The 23463-nt window shown below is 41.9% G+C and overlaps 1 pseudogene; it reads left to right on the top strand.

Moving 5' to 3' along the window:
• The first annotated feature begins 9546 nt into the window (after window positions 1–9546).
• On the top strand, window positions 9547–16127 carry LOC111082215 (annotated as a pseudogene).
• The last annotated feature ends 7336 nt before the right edge of the window (window positions 16128–23463 follow it).

The raw sequence follows: 23463 nt of genomic DNA, 5'->3' as shown, positions 1-23463 counted from the left end.
TCCGAAGCTCATCTGAGAACCCTGCGCTGCCTCCGTAGTTCTTCGATGGCCAACAGTCCCGGTAAAAGCATTTTAATTAAGTTTACCGTAAAATGCAGATGTCTTTTTTTTAACAGCTGATTGCTGTCATGCACGGAGAGTTGCCGAGTACATTGTTTTGTTTGACTCGCACGATAAGGGGTGTTTTTTTGCTTTGAAATTATAAAAGTACAGCTTTGAAAATGATAAAATTTTGATATGATAAAATCCATAAAACTGCAAAATTAACCCTATTCGAATTGAATCTTGAAAGGTGTCAACCCTAGCCTTAGTTCGAATTTGGTTTGTGACAATGCTAAGAAAAATTAAATCGCTCGGAATTCTGTGGCACGGCGGAAACTTTGAAGCGGAAATCCTCTGCGCGGATTCCCATTTCACTAGTGATTTCTGTGGCACCCCTGATAATATAGTAATAAACCCCGTCTCGTAGCATACAGACCGTTCCTGTTCCGAAGATTTTTTCATTCAGTCTAAAATATTTTCCACATGGTGCCGAAACCCGGGAAAGTGGCAACTGTCGGTATTCTATTCTATTCTACATTAAAATACCTTACTGGCGTGTACTAGCGAATTACTCATACAAATTGTTCAGCGAGGCGAACAACATAAACAGCGATCAAAAAACTTAATTCAATAAAAAATCAGCGAAAACCAATATTACAGCGATGGATCCCACCTACCGATCATCTTGCCGAACACAGCTTAAAAATTTGTGCATCCAAATTGACAAATACCTAGTGAGCGAGTCCACAAACGATGAAAATTTGAGCATATTCTTACATCGACTAAAAAACGCTCATAATAAATTTAAAAAAGGCTGACGAGCTAGCTTTAAGCGGGCCCGTACAAGAATCACAGAAAGAGAGATTATGAAATAATGCTTGAATACGACAAGAAATCTGTAAGTACAGTTGCCAAAGTGGAATTCTTGATAAAACGTTTAGCGGAATCTCTCAAAAGGGAGAGGCAGTCAGAGATAAAAAATAGAGCACAAAACACGAGATCCGAAGAAAGCCACGTGCAAGTTGCTAAGCTTAAGCGAATCGATTTACGATAGTTCGATGGAGCTTTAGAAAATTGACTACCTTTTTAGTCCCAGTTCAAGTTCAATTTCACTATTTGAATGATGCCCTTACTAATGCGGCAGCAGAGTTGGAGTTATTCTAACTGAGTCTTGTTATAAAGATACTATTAGTTTGTTGCTTGAAGAATATGGAGACAAGGAGAAAATTACAGAGAAGTATATTCAGTAGATTCAGGTATACATCAGTCTCGATGAGCGCCTAGATCTCAGAGGCTATAAGAGCTAGAGAAACCAAATTTGGTTTCCACACTCATGTGATATCACACTGCTACAAGTGGTTTTCAAAATTTCACCCCGTCCCTTCCGCCCACACAAAGGACGAAAATCTGTGGTATGCACAATTTTAAAGATACAAAGATAAACTAAAAACGCAGTATCGTAGAGAATGCCCATATCTACCAGATTGCCGAATCTGAATCAGATCGGATCATAATTATAGCCAGAACGAAGAAATTAATTTTCAGTTGCTCCAGAAACTTTGGAGATAAAATTCGTTAACCAAACTTAAAAAATGAACAAAAATACCTGTTGGAAGGTTGTGGGCCCAACTGCCAATTGGGAACAAAGGAACGCGATCAGGTACCAAATCTACAACCCTTTTTCGTTTGCTTTATTCCCAATTGGAAGTTGGGTCCGCAACCTTCCAAAAGGTATTTTTTGTTCGACTTTTCCTGAGTTTTTAAAGTCAAAATTTCGTAAAAAATACCGCACAAAAGTTATAATTTTTGCATTTCAACGCTTTATATTTCCCAGACGGTAAGCTGAAATCACCAAGTGTTTGGGCATAACTTCTTTCTGTTTTAGATACACTAGTCATCACTAGAATTAGGCTGTGGCCCAAAATATAGATTCTTATAGATTTCGGGGCTTACAAATTTTTAACGAACTATGTTTTTTTTTATAGTGTAGTTTTTTTTAAAGAATTTTATAAAATCTGTTTTTTTTTGTGTTTTTTCAGAGGTAGTGCTTTTATTTTTCACATATCTTAAGTATCTTATATCTGGTTGCATAGATCTTTGCAGTTGCTGACAAACGCAGCTATAAATCCGACTCAGACGCTTTGTATCTGCAGCTTAACGCCTTGAAGATATTAAGCTTTCAAATTCAAATTTCATCAATTTTTGCGGTATTTTTTTTTTTCGAAATTTTGACTTTAAAAACTCGGGAAAAGTCGAAAAAAAATTATATCCTGTGACCTCTATTTTTTGGAAGGTTGCGGGCCCAACTGCCAATTGGGAACAAAGCGAACGAGAAGGGGTTGAATTTTTGGTAAAAAGTATTTTTTGTCTATTTTTTCACTTTTGAGGTTTGGTTAACGAATTTTAGCTCCACCGTTTATCCATAGATTTTAATGAACAATACCTTAAACCACGCCTAATTAATGCGTCTATCTAAAACTAAAAATGTTGGACAAGAATCATTTTGTTTTCGACTTTTCCCGAGTTTTTAAAATCAAAATTTCGAAAAAAAATACCGCATAAAATAATGAAATTTGAATTTGAAAGCTTAATATCTTTCAGGCGTTAAGCTGCAGATACAATAGGTCTGGGTCGGATTTATAGCTTTTCAGGACTGCAAAGGTCTATGCAACCAGATATAAGATACTTTAGTTATGTGAAAAATAGAAGCACAACCTCTGAAAAAAACCATGAAAAAAATACCAGATTTTAAAAATTCTTTAAAAAAAAATTACACCATTAAAAAAATAATAAAGTACTACAACAATTTTTAAATCCCGAAATCTATCAGAAAAAGTCATTTTGGTTCACAGCCTAAATAAAAAGTTCAATTTTGTCGAGTAGTGTTATCTTTTCAAAAAAGCAAAGTTCTTTTCAACCAGACGTAAGCTACTGGAGTTATGTGAAAAAAAAACGCTATCTCTGAAAAAAGCTAAAAAAATATACCAGACTTCAAAAATTCTTCAAAACGAAGTTCTGCCATAGTAAAAAGACCAAAATTCTTTAAAAAAATTTAAAGTCCCATACCTATCAGAAAAAGTCGGGAAGGATCCTTGAGGAAAAAAAAAAGTTCGATTTTGTCGAGTAGTGTAACTATTGCGTTAGGTAAAGTCACTCTTAATAAAGGCAATTTCTACCCAGTTACGACTCGAATATCATTGCATGCGTATGTGTGTTGACACAAAACGTGTCACTTTTGGAGACAAAGAACATTTTGAGAAGTGAATGTCGTTGTTTTCGTCGCGGCAAGCCAAATCATATCTCCAGATTTTTGCAAGAATCAGTTCATAAAGTGCGCAATATGTAGCGGTAGGTATATCACAGTATTGTGCGAAAAGAGTGATCAAAGCAGAGCATCATCCGATACGAAAATTGTACGATTTCTATTGTATCCAATGGATAATGGTAGCCAATGCACTTACGTGACCAAAACTTTGTCAAGCGATTAAGCTTTAGTAATAGGAAAGGAGAAAACTAAAATCTACGCATTTAGGGAATCAAAATAAGACAGGCGATCGAGGCGATGTTGTGTGGACAAGAATGGGTAGAGTTGTTGATCGAGAGTTCTTAATTTTAGTAATTGGGTGCGTTGCTTAAGACTATTTTATTTTCCGGAGGTGCTGACACACCGCTATTTGTGGAGAACCGTGGCTAGAGCCATGGTTCTTTGGCTCTGTGTATATCAGTTTGATTATAATCAATAATTATTGTTCCAGACCAGTGGATGCGCTGACACTCCGCTGTTTGTAACGAGCCATGGCTAGAACCGTGGTTCGTTACAGTGCGAGAACGGGTCTTACGACCAGTGTCTTTTTCACCACTGTCGTTTTTCTCAATATTTTCGTCAGATATCTGCACATCCGGCAGCCTTTGCAAACTCTCGTGCGAATACTTATACCTTCGCTTACTGGTCAATGATTCCAACAGGTATCGGTTACCTTTTAGCAACTCCGCAACCAGGTCCTTTGAATTTAGGATCCAATATTGTCTGATGCCGGTCTTCACTTCTAAGCAAGACATGATCCCCAACCTTGTCTTTTACAATCTTTGCCTTATTCCTATCAACTCGCTTCCTTTTATATTTCGCATTATTTCCCATATTGACTTTGGCTAAAGCTCTTTCGGCTTACAATCCATTCTAGCTCCATCATTTATAGGCAACAAGCCCATTGGCCTAGCCTCTCTTCCAATCAATATATATTATATATATATAATTATATCCAGTGAAGGTGGAATATACGAGCAAGTAATGAAAATGGAAAAGCCTGGGAGAATCAAGTCTCGCTGAACCGTAGCCGACGCCCTATCCGACAGCCACTGCCGATCCTACATAGGCCGGAAGAGGAACCAGATTCTTTTAAGTAATGGTCGGCAAAGTCGCGGGCAGTAAGGGCATCGCCGGAGGAGAATCCAGATTACACGATAAAGAATGGACAGCTTTATCGTCGCAGAGGACACCGACCAGACGACGACGACCTTCACCGCCCAGAATGCCGCACCAAGGGCTAACGATTGGTGACCGACGCCAATTGCCTCTTTCCCGTTGTCAAGCGTCTCACACAGCGCCAGTCATATAACACCCGTCGTCCGTCCCGAGACCGGAAATAAATATCTACCACTTGATACGGTAACTGACGAACCTGGGATCGGAATACCAGACGGAATACCTACATTGGAGGGTGTACCAGGACGCATGTTGCTGAAACGGCTAGTGTCAGATGTCCAGCGTAGCCACGGAGCCTCAGCAAAACGGGCTCGTTTCGGTCGAGTATACAACGAACAAAAATACGAAATCACGGCAGACATTTCAGAGATGGGAGCGGAGATAATAACAGTCAGTACTACCAATTAAACTAGCTCATCCTATCAGCGAAGATCGCGCCGATCGCCTCGAGACGATGTTTCGGCATGGAAAAAGAGAATAAATGGGGCCTGGAATTCGAAGTAGAGATCAACCTTTGAAAGTAAGAGTTGGTAAGCAGAAGACATAGAAAATCTGGTGCAGCATAGAGATCATACCTATACTGTACGAATAAAGTGAGATCATACATTGAAAAATTTCGTATATTCTAACCCCAAGAGTTAGGGCTGCGCACGTACACTCACGTGTATCAGCCCCGTTTCAGAGTCCCTCACTAACGTCCTCGCTATCCTTTAAGCCGCGGTCGAAGTGCTTTATGGTCCTTACCGATTCACTTCGATCGTCGCAAGACGGATTCAGGTCCCCGTCCAATTGAAACGTGTCACCAACCCGCAGCACGCATGTACAGTTGTGCTCTATGGTTCTACCGAGGCACACTTGCACGAGTACAGTTCCGCATTTAGTCTACTAGTTAAGAGTACTTTCTGGTTCCTACCTACACCCTGTCAGAGGTGCACGACCCCAGGTTTAGTTCAGCAATCAAGTTGTGCCCTCTGGTTCCTAACGATACACACTGACAGAGGTGCACGACCCACGTTTAGTTCAGCAAGCAAGGTGTGCTCTTTGGTTCCTACCGAAACACGTATATACGGGTACAGTCTCACGCTTAGTCCATCAGTCGTAGTGTGCTGTCTGGCTACTACCTATCGCCCCAAAAGTCACAGGACGCGCCTGCACCACATCAAAGGTCCTTCTATAAAAATTTCTTGTTAACCCCTGGCAGCCCTGAAATTACAGCCCTATACAAAACGACACTAAATATTAAAAATTGTAAGATAGATACCGAAAATTTACAAAAACAATAATTGTTTTTTAAGCATTTGTAAACAGATTTGATTTATTTCTATTTTTAGGAACGTTTTCGGGACTCACTTAATCCCAAATCACTAAATCCCATCGATAACTCAAATCCATATCGTGACTTGGTCCAGAAATATGAGGCTTTAGTGGAGGTCCAGAGGACTTCCATTGCCGCCATGAACATTTTTGGTACCGACAAAGACAATGACAAGCCAAAAAAATGTAGTCCAAGTATTTTGAACCTGGAACCTGTTGGAATAAATGCGAACAAAGAGGATGGAATAGTGGTTGATAAATCAAAACAAACGAACGATGGACTAGGACGGACTTCAACTGAGCTGTCAGAAGTTGAAACTTCGTCATCGGGTTATTCAGATGACACAAGCAATAAGCACACGCAAACCGATGAGCGCCCGGGTTACTTTCTATGCTCAATTAGTGATGGAAAGGACTGTAAATTTAGTATTTACGACGATGTAAGTCCGATAGACTCCCATTTTCGTCACCGCCCTGAGTACAGAGAACTGTTTAAAGAAATATTTGGAGTGCTTAAGAAAGCCGCCCAGAATAATGAAGTAGGCGAAAAATTGCCATTGCTAGAAGAAGAATCTCATACTGTAAATCGAGTCTCATCAAAAACGGATATAATATCTCCAGTAACCCCTGTAATCGAAGAACAACTGGAGCGATTTATTGATGAAACTCAAAGCATAGCGTCATCTCTTACATCTAATCATTCGATAGCCATATCAGAGTGTATCACAAAAATAGAACGCAAGACAGCTAAAAAGCACTTAAATGATTTAAGAAGTTATCAAAACAAGTCACCAATGATCAAAGAAGCATCTAATTCGCAGCTTAATATGTCCAAGAAAAAATCATCTGTATGTGAAACAAAAATTCATCCTATTGAAGAAAATGGACGGATTTTCACTCCAATTAAGCGAGAACCACTAGAATATTTAACTGTGGGTGTTGGAATAAAAAAAAAAACCGTCGGAAGCATCGAAATCTATCCACATTTGGAGATCGTTTTGAGCGAAAATTATGGGATGACATAGACAAGAGAAGTTCTAGCAATGGTGACCATTAGGATAATGTAAACTTTACTCCAAAATCTTCTGAAAAATTCAATACGGATTTCTATGGCCTTGGACGCGATGTTCGCAAGCGGGCCTCAGATTTGTATAACAATTGGAATGGTTCCCAAGTGGTAATCTATAACCGAAATATTAATACATCTCAATCTGCTAGTGGTCGTGTTATAGAGCTGAATGGAATTGAGTTTTATCATAATACTGTTTCACAAGAACTGCACAAGCTTAAAAAACTTGATCTGTCGTACGCGGACGTTCTGCGCCGCGCCGACACTTGTGAGCATATGCATTCAAAGTTTCGTAAGCAACGACTACACGCAAACGGCCTCAATTCTATAAAAAAAAAATCATCAACATCGTCAATAAAATAATTCTACGGTATTAATATTTTGCTAGAGGTCTTAAGGGCGTCAAACAGCTTAAATTCGATTCTAGTCTTATTTTATAATGTCAACTTTTCACGTTCCAAATATCATACATATGTTTTTCTGTAAGCTATTAATCAGTTTTAATTTTAATCTTACTTTCATATTTCATAATATATTTGAATTTCAGCTTTACAAACCTTGTTTCAAGATCAACTTTGAATTCCTGACGAAAAGGAAATGCAAAAACTATCTAACCATAAAAGAAGAAACAAAAAATTAATAAAGATTAAAGATCTCTGAAACATTTACTAAAATTTTTGCTTTTTTTTCTTAGGCTTACTTAAAGCGTGTCTGGCGCAAATCACTCTGTGCTACATTGGTTGTGTACTTTTTACGAGAGCAATGTTATGTTGTACCAGTTAACACGAGTTGCAGTGCATCACTCCAGCTTAGAGGCAAGCGATATCCGAACTAGCGGATGCGCAGCCGGCAGCTGTGAAGAGGAGAAATCCGATCCTCAACATGCGCGCGACTTATGTATCCAGATGTATTTAAGCGAGCGTAATTATTACCGTAACTCCTCCCCCCTTAGTGAGAAGTGTGGCCATAATGTATAAATTGTCGAGACTTATACAGCGGTTACTAGGGATCGACTATAGAATTGGGCCAAAATTAAAAAATATAATTATAATTTCTGTATCGTAATATTAATTTTTTTGATTACAATATGTGTGTATATTTAAAAGTAAAATTATGATATTTTTGTCTGTACTAAGTGACAGTGAGGTTAAAGTTACAAACTAATAGCTAGGTATAGTACTAAATAGCGCTGGTTGCTGTGAGCTTCGGTTATGGTATTTTAATCTACCATTCTATTTCAGTTGCTGGCCGAGTTCCTAGTTTTGCAAATAAAGTCTTGCGAATTATAAATAACTTGTAATTCAGGACCCTGGACAGACTGACGCCTATCCCAGCCTGAGATAGGTCCTTACAATACAGTAATGCTACCCTTTTTAAGCCAAATTCGGAGCAAGATATTAAATATTAATTATATTGAAAGCATTCTGTTTTTCTTAAATTAAGCATTACAAAAAATAGCTCATTGTAGTAAAACTTCCTTTACGTCAAACGTGTGCATACTTTTTGTGCAAATTGTGAAAACATGTGTAGTCATTTGTAGTTCTACCAGGTGGCATCGCTTCAAAATGCCAAAACAGAACTAACAAACCATTTCTACACATTATTTCCATTGCATTTATGTCAAAAACCCCTGTTCGGCTAAGTGCAGACCCATGGCAGCACAAATAGAAGCAAAGCGATCATTATACCAAAAACTTCTAATTGTAATCAACTAAATTAGCAGTAGTTATAGAAGACAATCACAAAAGACAATCTGAACGCGAAAACGAGTCCGAAGCTCATCTGAGAAGCCTGCGCTGCCTCCGTAGTTCTTCGATGGCCAACAGTCCCGGTAAAAGCATTTTAATTAAGTTTACCGTAAAATGCAGATGTCTTTTTTTTAACAGCTGATTGCTGTCATGCACGGAGAGTTGCCGAGTACATTGTTTTGTTTGACTCGCACGATAAGGGGTGTTTTTTTGCTTTGAAATTATAAAAGTACAGCTTTGAAAATGATAAAATTTTGATATGATAAAATCCATAAAACTGCAAAATTAACCCTATTCGAATTGAATCTTGAAAGGTGTCAACCCTAGCCTTAGTTCGAATTTGGTTTGTGACAATGCTAAGAAAAATTAAATCGCTCGGAATTCTGTGGCACGGCGGAAACGGCGCGGATTCCCATTTCACTAGTGATTTCTGTGGCACCCCTGATAATATAGTAATAAACCCCCCGTTTTTTCATTCAGTCTAAAATATTTTCCACATGGTGCCGAAACCCGGGAAAGTGGCAACTGTCGGTATTCTATTCTATTCTACTTTAAAATATCTTACTGGCGTGTACTAGCGAATTACTCATACAAATTGTTCAGCGAGGCGAACAACATAAACAGCGATCAAAAAACTTAATTCAATAAAAAACCAGCGAAAACCAATATTACAGCGATGGATCCCACCTACCGATCATCTTGCCGAACACAGCTTAAAAATTTGTGCATCCAAATTGACAAATACCTAGTGAGCGAGTCCACAAACGATGAAAATTTGAGCATATTCTTACATCGACTAAAAAACGCTCATAATAAATTTAAAAAAGGCTGACGAGCTAGCTTTAAGCGGGCCCGTACAAGAATCACAGAAAGAGAGAGATTATGAAATAATGCTTGAATACGACAAGAAATCTGTAAGTACAGTTGCCAAAGTGGAATTCTTGATAAAACGTTTAGCGGAATCTCTCAAAAGGGAGAGGCAGTCAGAGATAAAAAATAGAGCACAAAACACGAGATCCGAAGAAAGCCACGTGCAAGTTGCTAAGCTTAAGCGAATCGATTTACGATAGTTCGATGGAGCTTTAGAAAATTGACTACCTTTTTAGTCCCAGTTCAAGTTCAATTTCACTATTTGAATGATGCCCTTACTAGTGCGGCAGCAGCGCCTATGTCTGGAGTTATTCTAACTGAGTCTTGTTATAAAGATACTATTAGTTTGTTGCTTGAAGAATATGGAGACAAGGAGAAAATTACAGAGTAGATTCAGGTATACATCAGTCTCGATGAGCGCCTAGATCTCAGAGGCTATAAGAGCTAGAGAAACCAAATTTGGTTTCCACACTCATGTGATATCACACTGCTACAAGTGGTTTTCAAAATTTCACCCCGTCCCTTCCGCCCACACAAAGGACGAAAATCTGTGGTATGCACAATTTTAAAGATACAAAGATAAACTAAAAACGCAGTATCGTAGAGAATGCCCATATCTACCAGATTGCCGAATCTGAATCAGATCGGATCATAATTATAGCCAGAACGAAGAAATTAATTTTCAGTTGCTCCAGAAACTTTGGAGATAAAATTCGTTAACCAAACTTAAAAAATGAACAAAAATACCTGTTGGAAGGTTGTGGGCCCAACTGCCAATTGGGAACAAAGGAACGCGATCAGGTACCAAATCTACAACCCTTTTTCGTTTGCTTTATTCCCAATTGGAAGTTGGGTCCGCAACCTTCCAAAAGGTATTTTTTGTTCGACTTTTCCTGAGTTTTTAAAGTCAAAATTTCGTAAAAAATACCGCACAAAAGTTATAATTTTTGCATTTCAACGCTTTATATTTCCCAGACGGTAAGCTGAAATCACCAAGTGTTTGGGCATAACTTCTTTCTGTTTTAGATACACTAGTCATCACTAGAATTAGGCTGTGGCCCAAAATATAGATTCTTATAGATTTCGGGGCTTACAAATTTTTAACGAATTATGTTTTTTTTTATAGTGTAGTTTTTTTTAAAGAATTTTATAAAATCTGTTTTTTTTTTTGTGTTTTTTCAGAGGTAGTGCTTTTATTTTTCACATATCTTAAGTATCTTATATCTGGTTGCATAGATCTTTGCAGTTGCTGACAAACGCAGCTATAAATCCGACTCAGACGCTTTGTATCTGCAGCTTAACGCCTTGAAGATATTAAGCTTTCAAATTCAAATTTCATCAATTTTTGCGGTATTTTTTTTTTCGAAATTTTGACTTTAAAAACTCGGAAAAGTCGAAAAAAAATTATATCCTGTGACCTCTATTTTTTGGAAGGTTGCGGGCCCAACTGCCAATTGGGAACAAAGCGAACGAGAAGGGGTTGAATTTTTGGTAAAAAGTATTTTTTGTCTATTTTTTCACTTTTGAGGTTTGGTTAACGAATTTTAGCTCCACCGTTTATCCATAGATTTTAATGAACAATACCTTAAACCACGCCTAATTAATGCGTCTATCTAAAACCAAAAATTTTGGACAAGAATCATTTTGTTTTCGACTTTTCCAGAGTTTTTAAAATCAAAATTTCGAAAAAAAATACCGCATAAAATAATGAAATTTGAATTTGAAAGCTTAATATCTTTCAGGCGTTAAGCTGCAGATACAATAGGTCTGGGTCGGATTTATAGCTTTTCAGGACTGCAAAGGTCTATGCAACCAGATATAAGATACTTTAGTTATGTGAAAAATAGAAGCACAACCTCTGAAAAAAACCATGAAAAAAATACCAGATTTTAAAAATTCTTAAAAAAAAATTACACCATTAAAAAAATAATAAAGTACTACAACAATTTTTAAATCCCGAAATCTATCAGAAAAAGTCATTTTGGTTCACAGCCTAAATAAAAAGTTCAATTTTGTCGAGTAGTGTTATCTTTTCAAAAAAGCAAAGTTCTTTTCAACCAGACGTAAGCTACTGGAGTTATGTGAAAAAAACGCTATCTCTGAAAAAAGCTAAAAAAATATACCAGACTTCAAAAATTCTTCAAAACGAAGTTCTTCCATAGTAAAAAGACCAAAATTCTTTAAAAAAATTTAAAGTCCCATATCTATCAGAAAAAGTCGGGAAGGATCCTTGAGGAAAAAAAAAAGTTCGATTTTGTCGAGTAGTGTAACTATTGCGTTAGGTAAAGTCACTCTTAATAAAGGCAATTTCTACCCAGTTACGACTCGAATATCATTGCATGCGTATGTGTGTTGACACAAAACGTGTCACTTTTGGAGACAAAGAACATTTTGAGAAGTGAATGTCGTTGTTTTCGTCGCGGCAAGCCAAATCATATCTCCAGATTTTTGCAAGAATCAGTTCATAAAGTGCGCAATATGTAGCGGTAGGTATATCACAGTATTGTGCGAAAAGAGTGATCAAAGCAGAGCATCATCCGATACGAAAATTGTACGATTTCTATTGTATCCAATGGATAATGGTAGCCAATGCACTTACGTGACCAAAACTTTGTCAAGCGATTAAGCTTTAGTAATAGGAAAGGAGAAAACTAAAATCTACGCATTTAGGGAATCAAAATAAGACAGGCGATCGAGGCGATGTTGTGTGGACAAGAATGGGTAGAGTTGTTGATCGAGAGTTCTTAATTTTAGTAATTGGGTGCGTTGCTTAAGACTATTTTATTTTCCGGAGGTGCTGACACACCGCTATTTGTGGAGAACCGTGGCTAGAGCCATGGTTCGTTGGCTCTGTGTAAATCAGTTTGATTATAATCAATAATTATTGTTCCAGACCAGTGGATGCGCTGACACTCCGCTGTTTGTAACGAGCCATGGCTAGAACCGTGGTTCGTTACAGTGCGAGAACGGGTCTTACGACCAGTGTCTTTTTCACCACTGTCGTTTTTCTCAATATTCTCGTCAGATATCTGCACATCCGGCAGCCTTTGCAAACTCTCGTGCGAATACTTATACCTTCGCTTACTGGTCAATGATTCCAACAGGTATCGGTTACCTTTTAGCAACTCCGCAACCAGGTCCTTTGAATTTAGGATCCAATATTGTCTGATGCCGGTCTTCACTTCTAAGCAAGACATGATCCCCAACCTTGTCTTTTACAATCTTTGCCTTATTCCTATCAACTCGCTTCCTTTTATATTTCGCATTATTTCCCATATTGACTTTGGCTAAAGCTCTTTCGGCTTACAATCCATTCTAGCTCCATCATTTATAGGCAACAAGCCCATTGGCCTAGCCTCTCTTCCAATCAATATATATTATATATATATAATTATATCCAGTGAAGGTGGAATATACGAGCAAGTAATGAAAATGGAAAAGCCTGGGAGAATCAAGTCTCGCTGAACCGTAGCCGACGCCCTATCCGACAGCCACTGCCGATCCTACATAGGCCGGAAGAGGAACCAGATTCTTTTAAGTAATGGTCGGCAAAGTCGCGGGCAGTAAGGGCATCGCCGGAGGAGAATCCAGATTACACGATAAAGAATGGACAGCTTTATCGTCGCAGAGGACACCGACCAGACGACGACGACCTTCACCGCCCAGAATGCCGCACCAAGGGCTAACGATTGGTGACCGACGCCAATTGCCTCTTTCCCGTTGTCAAGCGTCTCACACACAGCGCCAGTCATATAACACCCGTCGTCAGTCCCGAGACCGGAAATAAATATCTACCACTTGATACGGTAACTGACGAACCTGGGATCGGAATACCAGACGGAATACCTACATTGGAGGGTGTACCAGGACGCATGTTGCTGAAACGGCTAGTGTCAGATGTCCAGCGTAGCCACGGAGCCTCAGCAAAACGGGCTCGTTTCGGTCGAGTATACAACGAACAAAAATACGAAATCACGGCAGACATTTCAGAGATGGGAGCGGAGATAATAACAGTCAGTACTACCAATTAAACTAGCTCATCCTATCAGCGAAGATCGCGCCGATCGCCTCGAGACGATGTTTCGGCATGGAAAAAGAGAATAAATGGGGCCTGGAATTCGAAGTAGAGATCAACCTTTGAAAGTAAGAGTTGGTAAGCAGAAGACATAGAAAATCTGGTGCAGCATAGAGATCATACCTATACTGTACGAATAAAGTGAGATCATACATTGAAAAATTTCGTATATTCTAACCCCAAGAGTTAGGGCTGCGCACGTACACTCACGTGTATCAGCCCCGTTTCAGAGTCCCTCACTAACGTCCTCGCTATCCTTTAAGCCGCGGTCGAAGTGCTTTATGGTCCTTACCGATTCACTTCGATCGTCGCAAGACGGATTCAGGTCCCCGTCCAATTGAAACGTGTCACCAACCCGCAGCACGCATGTACAGTTGTGCTCTATGGTTCTACCGAGGCACACTTGCACGAGTACAGTTCCGCATTTAGTCTACTAGTTAAGAGTACTTTCTGGTTCCTACCTACACCCTGTCAGAGGTGCACGACCCCAGGTTTAGTTCAGCAATCAAGTTGTGCCCTCTGGTTCCTAACGATACACACTGACAGAGGTGCACGACCCACGCTTAGTCCATCAGTCGTAGTGTGCTGTCTGGCTACTACCTATCGCTCCAAAAGTCACAGGACGCGCCTGCACCACATCAAAGGTCCTTCTATAAAAATGTCTTGTTAACCCCTGGCAGCCCTGAAATTACAGCCCTATACAAAACGACACTAAATATTAAAAATTGTAAGATAGATACCGAAAATTTACAAAAACAATAATTTTTTTTTAAGCATTTGTAAACAGATTTGATTTATTTCTATTTTTAGGAACGTTTTCGGGACTCACTTAATCCCAAATCACTAAATCCCATCGATAACTCAAATCCATATCGTGACTTGGTCCAGAAATATGAGGCTTTAGTGGAGGTCCAGAGGACTTCCATTGCCGCCATGAACATTTTTGGTACCGACAAAGACAATGACAAGCCAAAAAAATGTAGTCCAAGTATTTTGAACCTGGAACCTGTTGGAATAAATGCGAACAAAGAGGATGGAATAGTGGTTGATAAATCAAAACAAACGAACGATGGACTAGGACGGACTTCAACTGAGCTGTCAGAAGTTGAAACTTCGTCATCGGGTTATTCAGATGACACAAGCAATAAGCACACGCAAACCGATGAGCGCCCGGGTTACTTTCTATGCTCAATTAGTGATGGAAAGGACTGTAAATTTAGTATTTACGACGATGTAAGTCCGATAGACTCCCATTTTCGTCACCGCCCTGAGTACAGAGAACTGTTTAAAGAAATATTTGGAGTGCTTAAGAAAGCCGCCCAGAATAATGAAGTAGGCGAAAAATTGCCATTGCTAGAAGAAGAATCTCATACTGTAAATCGAGTCTCATCAAAAACGGATATAATATCTCCAGTAACCCCTGTAATCGAAGAACAACTGGAGCGATTTATTGATGAAACTCAAAGCATAGCGTCATCTCTTACATCTAATCATTCGATAGCCATATCAGAGTGTATCACAAAAAAAGAACGCAAGACAGCTAAAAAGCACTTAAATGATTTAAGAAGTTATCAAAACAAGTCACCAATGATCAAAGAAGCATCTAATTCGCAGCTTAATATGTCCAAGAAAAAATCATCTGTATGTGAAACAAAAATTCATCCTATTGAAGAAAATGGACGGATTTTCACTCCAATTAAGCGAGAACCACTAGAATATTTAACTGTGGGTGTTGGAATAAAAAAAAAAAACCGTCGGAAGCATCGAAATCTATCCACATTTGGAGATCGTTTTGAGCGAAAATTATGAGATGACATAGACAAGAGAAGTTCTAGCAATGGTGACCATTATGATAATGTAAACTTTACTCCAAAATCTTCTGAAAAATTCAATACGGATTTCTATGGCCTTGGACGCGATGTTCGCAAGCGGGCCTCAGATTTGTATAACAATTGGAATGGTTCCCAAGTGGTAATCTATAATCGAAATATTAATACATCTCAATCTGCTAGTGGTCGTGTTATAGAGCTGAATGGAATTGAGTTTTATCATAATACTGTTTCACAAGAACTGCACAAGCTTAAAAAACTTGATCTGTCGTACGCGGACGTTCTGCGCCGCGCCGACACTTGTGAGCATATGCATTCAAAGTTTCGTAAGCAACGACTACACGAAAACGGCCTCAATTCTATAAAAAAAAATCATCAACATCGTCAATAAAATAATTCTACGGTATTAATATTTTGCTAGAGGTCTTAAGGGCGTCAAACAGCTTAAATTCGATTCTAGTCTTATTTTATAATGTCAACTTTTCACGTTCCAAATATCATACATATGTTTTTCTGTAAGCTATTAATCAGTTTTAATTTTAATCTTACTTTCATATTTCATAATATATTTGAATTTCAGCTTTACAAACCTTGTTTCAAGATCAACTTTGAATTCCTGACGAAAAGGAAATGCAAAAACTATCTAACCATAAAAGAAGAAACAAAAAATTAATAAAGATTAAAGATCTCTGAAACATTTACTGAAATTTTTGCTTTTTTTTCTTAGGCTTACTTAAAGCGTGTCTAGCGCAAATCACTCTGTGCTACATTGGTTGTGTACTTTTTACGAGAGCAATGTTATGTTGTACCAGTTAACACGAGTTGCAGTGCATCACTCCAGCTTAGAGGCAAGCGATATCCGAACTAGCGGATGCGCAGCCGGCAGCTGTGAAGAGGAGAAATCCGATCCTCAACATGCGCGCGACTTATGTATCCAGATGTATTTAAGCGAGCGTAATTATTACCGTAACTCCTCCCCCCTTAGTGAGAAGTGTGGCCATAATGTATAAATTGTCGAGACTTATACAGCGGTTACTAGGGATCGACTATAGAATTGGGCCAAAATTAAAAAATATAATTTTAATTTCTGTATCGTAATATTAATTTTTTTGATTACAATATGTGTGTATATTTAAAAGTAAAATTATGATATTTTTGTCTGTACTAAGATTATTTATTTATTTATTAATAGACAGTGAGGTTAAAGTTACAAACTAATAGCTAGGTATAGTACTAAATAGCGCTGGTTGCTGTGAGCTTCGGTTATGGTATTTTAATTTACCATTCTATTTCAGTTGCTGGCCGAGTTCATAGTTTTGCAAATAAAGTCTTGCGAATTATAAATAACTTGTAATTCAGGACCCTGGACAGACTGACGCCTATCCCAGCCTGAGATAGGTCCTTACAATACAGTAATGCTACCCTTTTTAAGCCGAATTCGGAGCAAGATATTAAATATTAATTATATTGAAAGCATTCTGTTTTTCTTAAATTAAGCATTACAAAAAATAGCTCATTGTAGTAAAACTTCCTTTACGTCAAACGTGTGCATACTTTTTGTGCAAATTGTGAAAACATGTGTAGTCATTTGTAGTTCTACCAGGTGGCATCGCTTCAAAATGCCAAAACAGAACTAACAAACCATTTCTACACATTATTTCCATTGCATTTATGTCAAAAACCCCTGTTCGGCTAAGTGCAGACCCATGGCAGCACAAATAGAAGCAAAGCGATCATTATACCAAAAACTTCTAATTGTAATGAACTAAATTAGCAGTAGTTATAGAAGACAATCACAAAAGACAATCTGAACGCGAAAACGAGTCCGAAGCTCATCTGAGAAGCCTGCGCTGCCTCCGTAGTTCTTCGATGGCCAACAGTCCCGGTAAAAGCATTTTAATTAAGTTTACCGTAAAATGCAGATTTCTTTTTTTTTAACAGCTGATTGCTGTCATGCACGGAGAGTTGCCGAGTACATTGTTTTGTTTGACTCGCACGATAAGGGGTGTTTTTTTGCTTTGAAATTATAAAAGTACAGCTTTGAAAATGATAAAATTTTGATATGATAAAATCCATAAAACTGCAAAATTAACCCTATTCGAATTGAATCTTGAAAGGTGTCAACCCTAGCCTTAGTTCGAATTTGGTTTGTGACAATGCTAAGAAAAATTAAATCGCTCGGAATTCTGTGGCACGGCGGAAACTTTGAAGCGGAAATCCTCTGCGCGGATTCCCATTTCACTAGTGATTTCTGTGGCACCCCTGATAATATAGTAATAAACCCCGTCTCGTAGCATACAGACCGTTCCTGTTCCGAAGATTTTTTCATTCAAAGGAAAAGGGGGGGCCCCCCGGGGGGCCCCCCCAAAAAAAAAAAAAAAAAAAAAACGGGGGAAAAAAAAAAAAAAAACACAAAAAAAAAAAGGAGGAAAACCCCCCAAAAAAGAAAAAAAGGGGAAAAGTCTAAAATATTTTCCACATGGTGCCGAAACCCGGGAAAGTGGCAACTGTCGGTATTCTATTCTATTCTACTTTAAAATACCTTACTGGCGTGTACTAGCGAATTACTCATACAAATTGTTCAGCGATGCGAACAACATAAACAGCGATCAAAAAACTTAATTCAATAAAAAATCAGCGAAAACCAATATTACAGCGATGGATCCCACCTACCGATCATCTTGCCGAACACAGCTTAAAAATTTGTGCATCCAAATTGACAAATACCTAGTGAGCGAGTCCATAAACGATGAAAATTTGAGCATATTTTTACATCGACTAAAAACGCTCATAATAAATTTAAAAAAGGCTGACGAGCTAGCTTTAAGCGGGCCCGTACAAGAATCACAGAAAGAGAGAGATTATGAAATAATGCTTGAATACGACAAGAAATCTGTAAGTACAGTTGCCAAAGTGGAATTCTTGATAAAACGTTTAGCGGAATCTCTCAAAAGTGAGAGGCAGTCAGAGATAACAAATAGAGCACATAATACGAGATCCGAAGAAAGCCACGTGCAAGTTGCTAAGCTTAAGCGAATCGATTTACGATAGTTCGATGGAGCTTTAGAAAATTGACTACCTTTTTAGTCCCAGTTCAAGTTGTAACGAACCATGGGTAGACCCATGACTCGTTTCATACGGCGAAGTGTCGGTGCACCCGCACGGATGGGAAATAAAAACTAAAATTAAGTTACAGAGGCACATTTCCGGGTCAGAACCCCAGGTGCCAGCTGCTTAAAAAGGCCAAGCACAGCCAAAGCAGTACGCAGTCCACCAACGCACCATTCAAGTACGAGTCAAAGTAGCAACCCAAAAGAATTTAAGTGAATGAAAAAGAATACTGAATAGAACCAAGAAAACCAGCAAAACAAATCCGCTCGCATCATCATTTCTCGCTGCCTACTACATTCTTTTCAAGCCAGCCCGACACCTGAAGTCACCTACAAACTACAAATTTTCTTGTAGCGGACCCTGGACAGACTGATGCATACCTCAGCCTGAAATAGGACCTTACAAGTGGCACCCGAGCAGGGACTTTTTGGTGACTTTAAGGAGGCGAACACTTTAATACGGAGCTTTGTGGAGTAAAGACCCACGGCCACTGAAAGAAACTAGGCTAGCAAGGATCAATAACCTTCAAGCACAAAAAAAAAAAACGCAAAATCCAGTCACAAGCAGAAGTGCTACAGTACAGAAGTCCCACCAACACAACGTGAGTAAGTGCTACTAACCGCAAAAACACACCATGGAAGCCCACGAAGCCGGTCAACCCGACGAATTTTACCCGGAGGGACTCCATACCAATCCAGGAGTCACCACCGGCTGGATCTACAAACTCCGGCGGGATGAGCTGGAAGTCCTGGCCGAGGAATTCGGATTCGGAAACGACGGAACAGTCGAGGAACGACGAAAGAGATTCGCCGCACTAGTCGCCGGAACACTCTCGCAGGATGCCTGGGTTCGACTGGCAGACCTCGAACGGCAATACGCCAGACCAGCAGGACGCTCCAAGTCGCCCATGCCCACCACTCCTGGGCCATCTGACCAGCGAAAAACCGACCCAAAAGCCGGGTTACAAGTCCCCACCGCGGCCGAATACAGCACACCCTGCCCACCACGCATCGTAACGCCAGCCGATCTGCCCAGACCTCCAGTTACGGAGACCAGCCGCTCGCCCACACAGAGGATCGTGCCAGCCATGGACTCTTCCACCGCCCACATCGCGGAACAGATTCGGAAATGGGGGATCAGGTTCGACGGACAGGACGATCCACTCGCATTTCTGGAACTACTCGAAGAACGTGCTCTCTCATATGGGGTGGACACGAATCAGCTGCCCCGGGCCATGACAGAGCTTCTCACCGCTCGGGCCAGTCGCTGGTACCGCACCAGCCAACTACAAGGCAGCTCATGGGCCTATTTCCGCCAGGAATTCTTGACTTTCTTCTTGCCGCCACGGTACTTCGAACAATTGGAAGACCGAATCCGGGCTCGCAAGCAAGCGAGAGGAGAATTGTTCAAGAATTACCTCATCAAGATACGACTACTCATGCACCACGCCGGGTACGACGCAGCCAAGGAGTTGAACAGGATCTACGACAATGCCCTGCCAGCATACCAGATGTATGTGCGGCGACACGAACTACAAAGCATAGTACAGCTCACAATGTTGGCCACCGAGTTCGAGAGCATCCAAGAGCAGACCATCCCGAACACTTTCGCACCCCCGCGGAACATTCCAAGATACGCAAGGCCGGCCACCGAGCCAAGGAACGGCGGCCCACCCCGGCCACCATTTCGGCAACCCCACTGGGAGGCGGCCGACTCGCCAAGGAGGCAGCAGGCCCCCTCAAGCAGCCAGACAACGCCCGAGGTGGCGCACCGCATGATCACGACCCCTATCGTCAACCCACGCGCAGCCTGTCGCCGGTGTGGTGAAGCGGGGCATGTGGCATACGACTGCCAGAACCCTTCGATACTATTTTGCTGGGAATGTGGCAAGCGCGGCACACGGACCTTGAAATGCTGCCGCCAGAACGCGTCGGGAAACGACGCACGTCCCCAGCTGACACGGGATCAGCCGGGAACGACGCTTCCCCCGAACCGCAACTAAAAAACTTATTACATTACAACAACGGTCGGATAGTGGCAACGGTAACCATAGGAGGACACGTAACGGAGGCTACCATAGACACCGGGGCCTCCAAAAGCTTTATCAACACACACCTCGCCCGCCAACTAGACAATAGCGCCAACTTGCAAGATGCCAACACCCGCATACGCCTGGCCGACGGATCGGCATGGATTTCCTATGCGCCATCGAAGCAACGATCGAATGCGGCGGCACCCAACTGCAACTAGGCAAGCAGTCGGCCAGGCCAGCTGCACCCAAAGATCCGACCAATCACATACCAGGCCCCGCGACCAGAAGTCAGAAACTTACGCCAACCACAACGCCACCACATTCACGACCTACCACAACGCTCACGACACCCAATAACGCAACGCAGCACTTGACACCCAAACCAATGGCAACGAAAACGAAACGCCGGCCCACAACGGAGAACACGAATCCGAGGCCAACACAAGCAAACCGCAAGCAAGCAATCGGGAGAACGAGTCCCACGGCAACTACGGAGCAACCGCGTCCTAGGCCAACAACAGGGAACACGCCTCCCAAACAAGCCACGAGGGTCTCACATACGAGACAAACACACTTGGACCCGGCGCTCGACGCAGGAAGCCCAGGTCCAAAGCAAGCAACAGAGCAAGCACGCAGAGAATCCGCATCGGAAGGAGGGAACGCACGGACACCCTCCAAACCGACCGACAGCGGCAAAAAAAGACAACGGCCACCACCATCCGACAGCCTAGCAATACGGGAGACAGCCACGCTAACCCCACGCTGGACGGGGCACATCATCGAACTGATATCCACAGAGCCCCTTAACGAGGGCCCGGAAACCGGCACGATGCCCCCACGATGCACCGACCGCCGCCCTGTCCTCCCCACGGCCGACGCCACACCGATCCTCGCCAACACAATGGAGTACCTTCCGCGTACTGACATGATTCCTAGCGCCATGCAAAGAGCCATGCCTAGAGCCATGTCCGAGATCTTCGTCGCCCACGCAAGTCGTCGCTGCGACACAAGAGGCATCACCGAGACTCACCTGTTCATGCGCCAAACGACCGCCAATATCACCCACGTATTGCATCAGAGATATGAAACATATCTACCCACGGCCAACGCCACCCCGATCGTCGCCCACATAAGCGACTACCGACGGAGGATCGAACCGACCAGCGCCTTCGATACAACCCTCTTACCCGAAGACCCCAGCCAGCCACTTGACTCCGAAGCCGACGACCCAACCGAACATGAGCCTGAACCAGTCCCGGAGCCGTGGCCGCCAGACTTGGCCCCGCAGATCCAAGCATTTCTAGATGAAGAGCTACCAAAATTTGATGGCCTCCACGGGACGTCGGACATCGCCAAGCACACTATTGTCATGACGGATAACCGGCCCATAAAACAGCGGTACTATCCGAAGAATCCAGCAATGATGCGAATAATCGATGAACAAGTAGACCAATTGATTTCGGAAGGCCTCATCGAGCCCTCCCGGAGCCCAAACAACGCCCCAATTGTACTCGTCCGTAAAAAGAATGGGAAATGGCGCATGTGCGTGGACTACCGGCAACTCAACACGCATTCCATCCCCGACGCATACCCGCTGCCGAGGATCAACTATATTCTGGAACGGTTACAAAACGCGCGGTTCATCACCACCCTCGACCTGAAAAATAGATACTGGCAGATCCACATGGCCGACGAAAGTAGAGAAGCAACAGCTTTCACAGTACCGGGCCGAGGCCTCTACCAATGGAAGGTGATGCCCTTTGGACTACACTCGGCACCGGCAACATTTCAGCGGGCGCTCGACACCGTGATTGGGACCGATATGGAACCATATGCCTTCGCGTACCTAGACGACATTGTCATCGTTGGGCGAGATTTCAACGAACATCTACGCAACTTGAAAGTGGTGTTGTCCCGACTCCGGAAAGCGAACCTAAGGATAAATGCGAAAAAATGCGCGTTCTTTCAAACCCAAATCAAGTATCTCGGCCATATGATCAGCCATGAGGGTATCCACACTGACCCCGACAAAATTGCCGCCGTCAAAGAACTCCGGCCGCCCACCAACCTAAAAGAGATTCGTCAATGCATCGGGATGGCGTCCTGGTACCGAAGATTTGTACCAAACTTCGCGACGGTCGTCCAACCGATGTCTCGCCTACTCAAGAAGGACCAACCATGGGTATGGACCGAAGCCCAGCAGGCTGCTTTCGATCAACTAAAAGAGCTCCTCACGACAGCGCCAGTTCTTGCTTGCCCCGATTTTTCGGCGTGGGCACGGTCCTTACACAGGAAATCGAAGGCAAGGAGCGAGTTATCGCATACGTGAGCCGACGACTCAACGCGGCAGAAGAAAACTACTCCGCGACCGACAAGGAATGCTTAGCAGTCATCTGGTCCATCCGGAAACTCCGGTGTTACCTCGAGGGATATCGGTTCGACGTGATCACCGACCATCTCGCCCTCAAATGGCTGAACACACTGGAAAGCCCCTACGGTAGAATAGCAAGGTGGGCACTGGAACTCCAACAATACCAGTATGACGTACATTATCGGGCAAGTAAGCAGAACGTAGTGGCAGATGCACCCGACAACCCCGGAGAACCCTCGCACGGGTCGAGGAAGTAAAGGTAACCTGCCCCTGGCTCAAACGCCGGATACAACAAGTTCAGGACGAACCCGAGAAATACCCTGATTACACTCACGAGAACGGGGAGTTATATCGACACCTGGGCCGCAGCACCGAGGACAATGAGGACATATCATGGAAACTTTGCGTACCAAAGGATCGTCGCGCAAGAGTCCTCCAAGAATGCAACGACCAACCCACGGCCGGCCATCTAGGAGTCTGCAAGACCATAACCCGAGTCTGCCAACGGTACTATTGGCC

Source organism: Drosophila obscura, unplaced genomic scaffold (assembly GCF_018151105.1).
Source record: "Drosophila obscura isolate BZ-5 IFL unplaced genomic scaffold, ASM1815110v1 contig_58, whole genome shotgun sequence".
NCBI classification, from domain to species: Eukaryota; Metazoa; Arthropoda; class Insecta; order Diptera; family Drosophilidae; genus Drosophila; species Drosophila obscura.
This window is presented reverse-complemented; position numbering and strand designations above follow the sequence as displayed.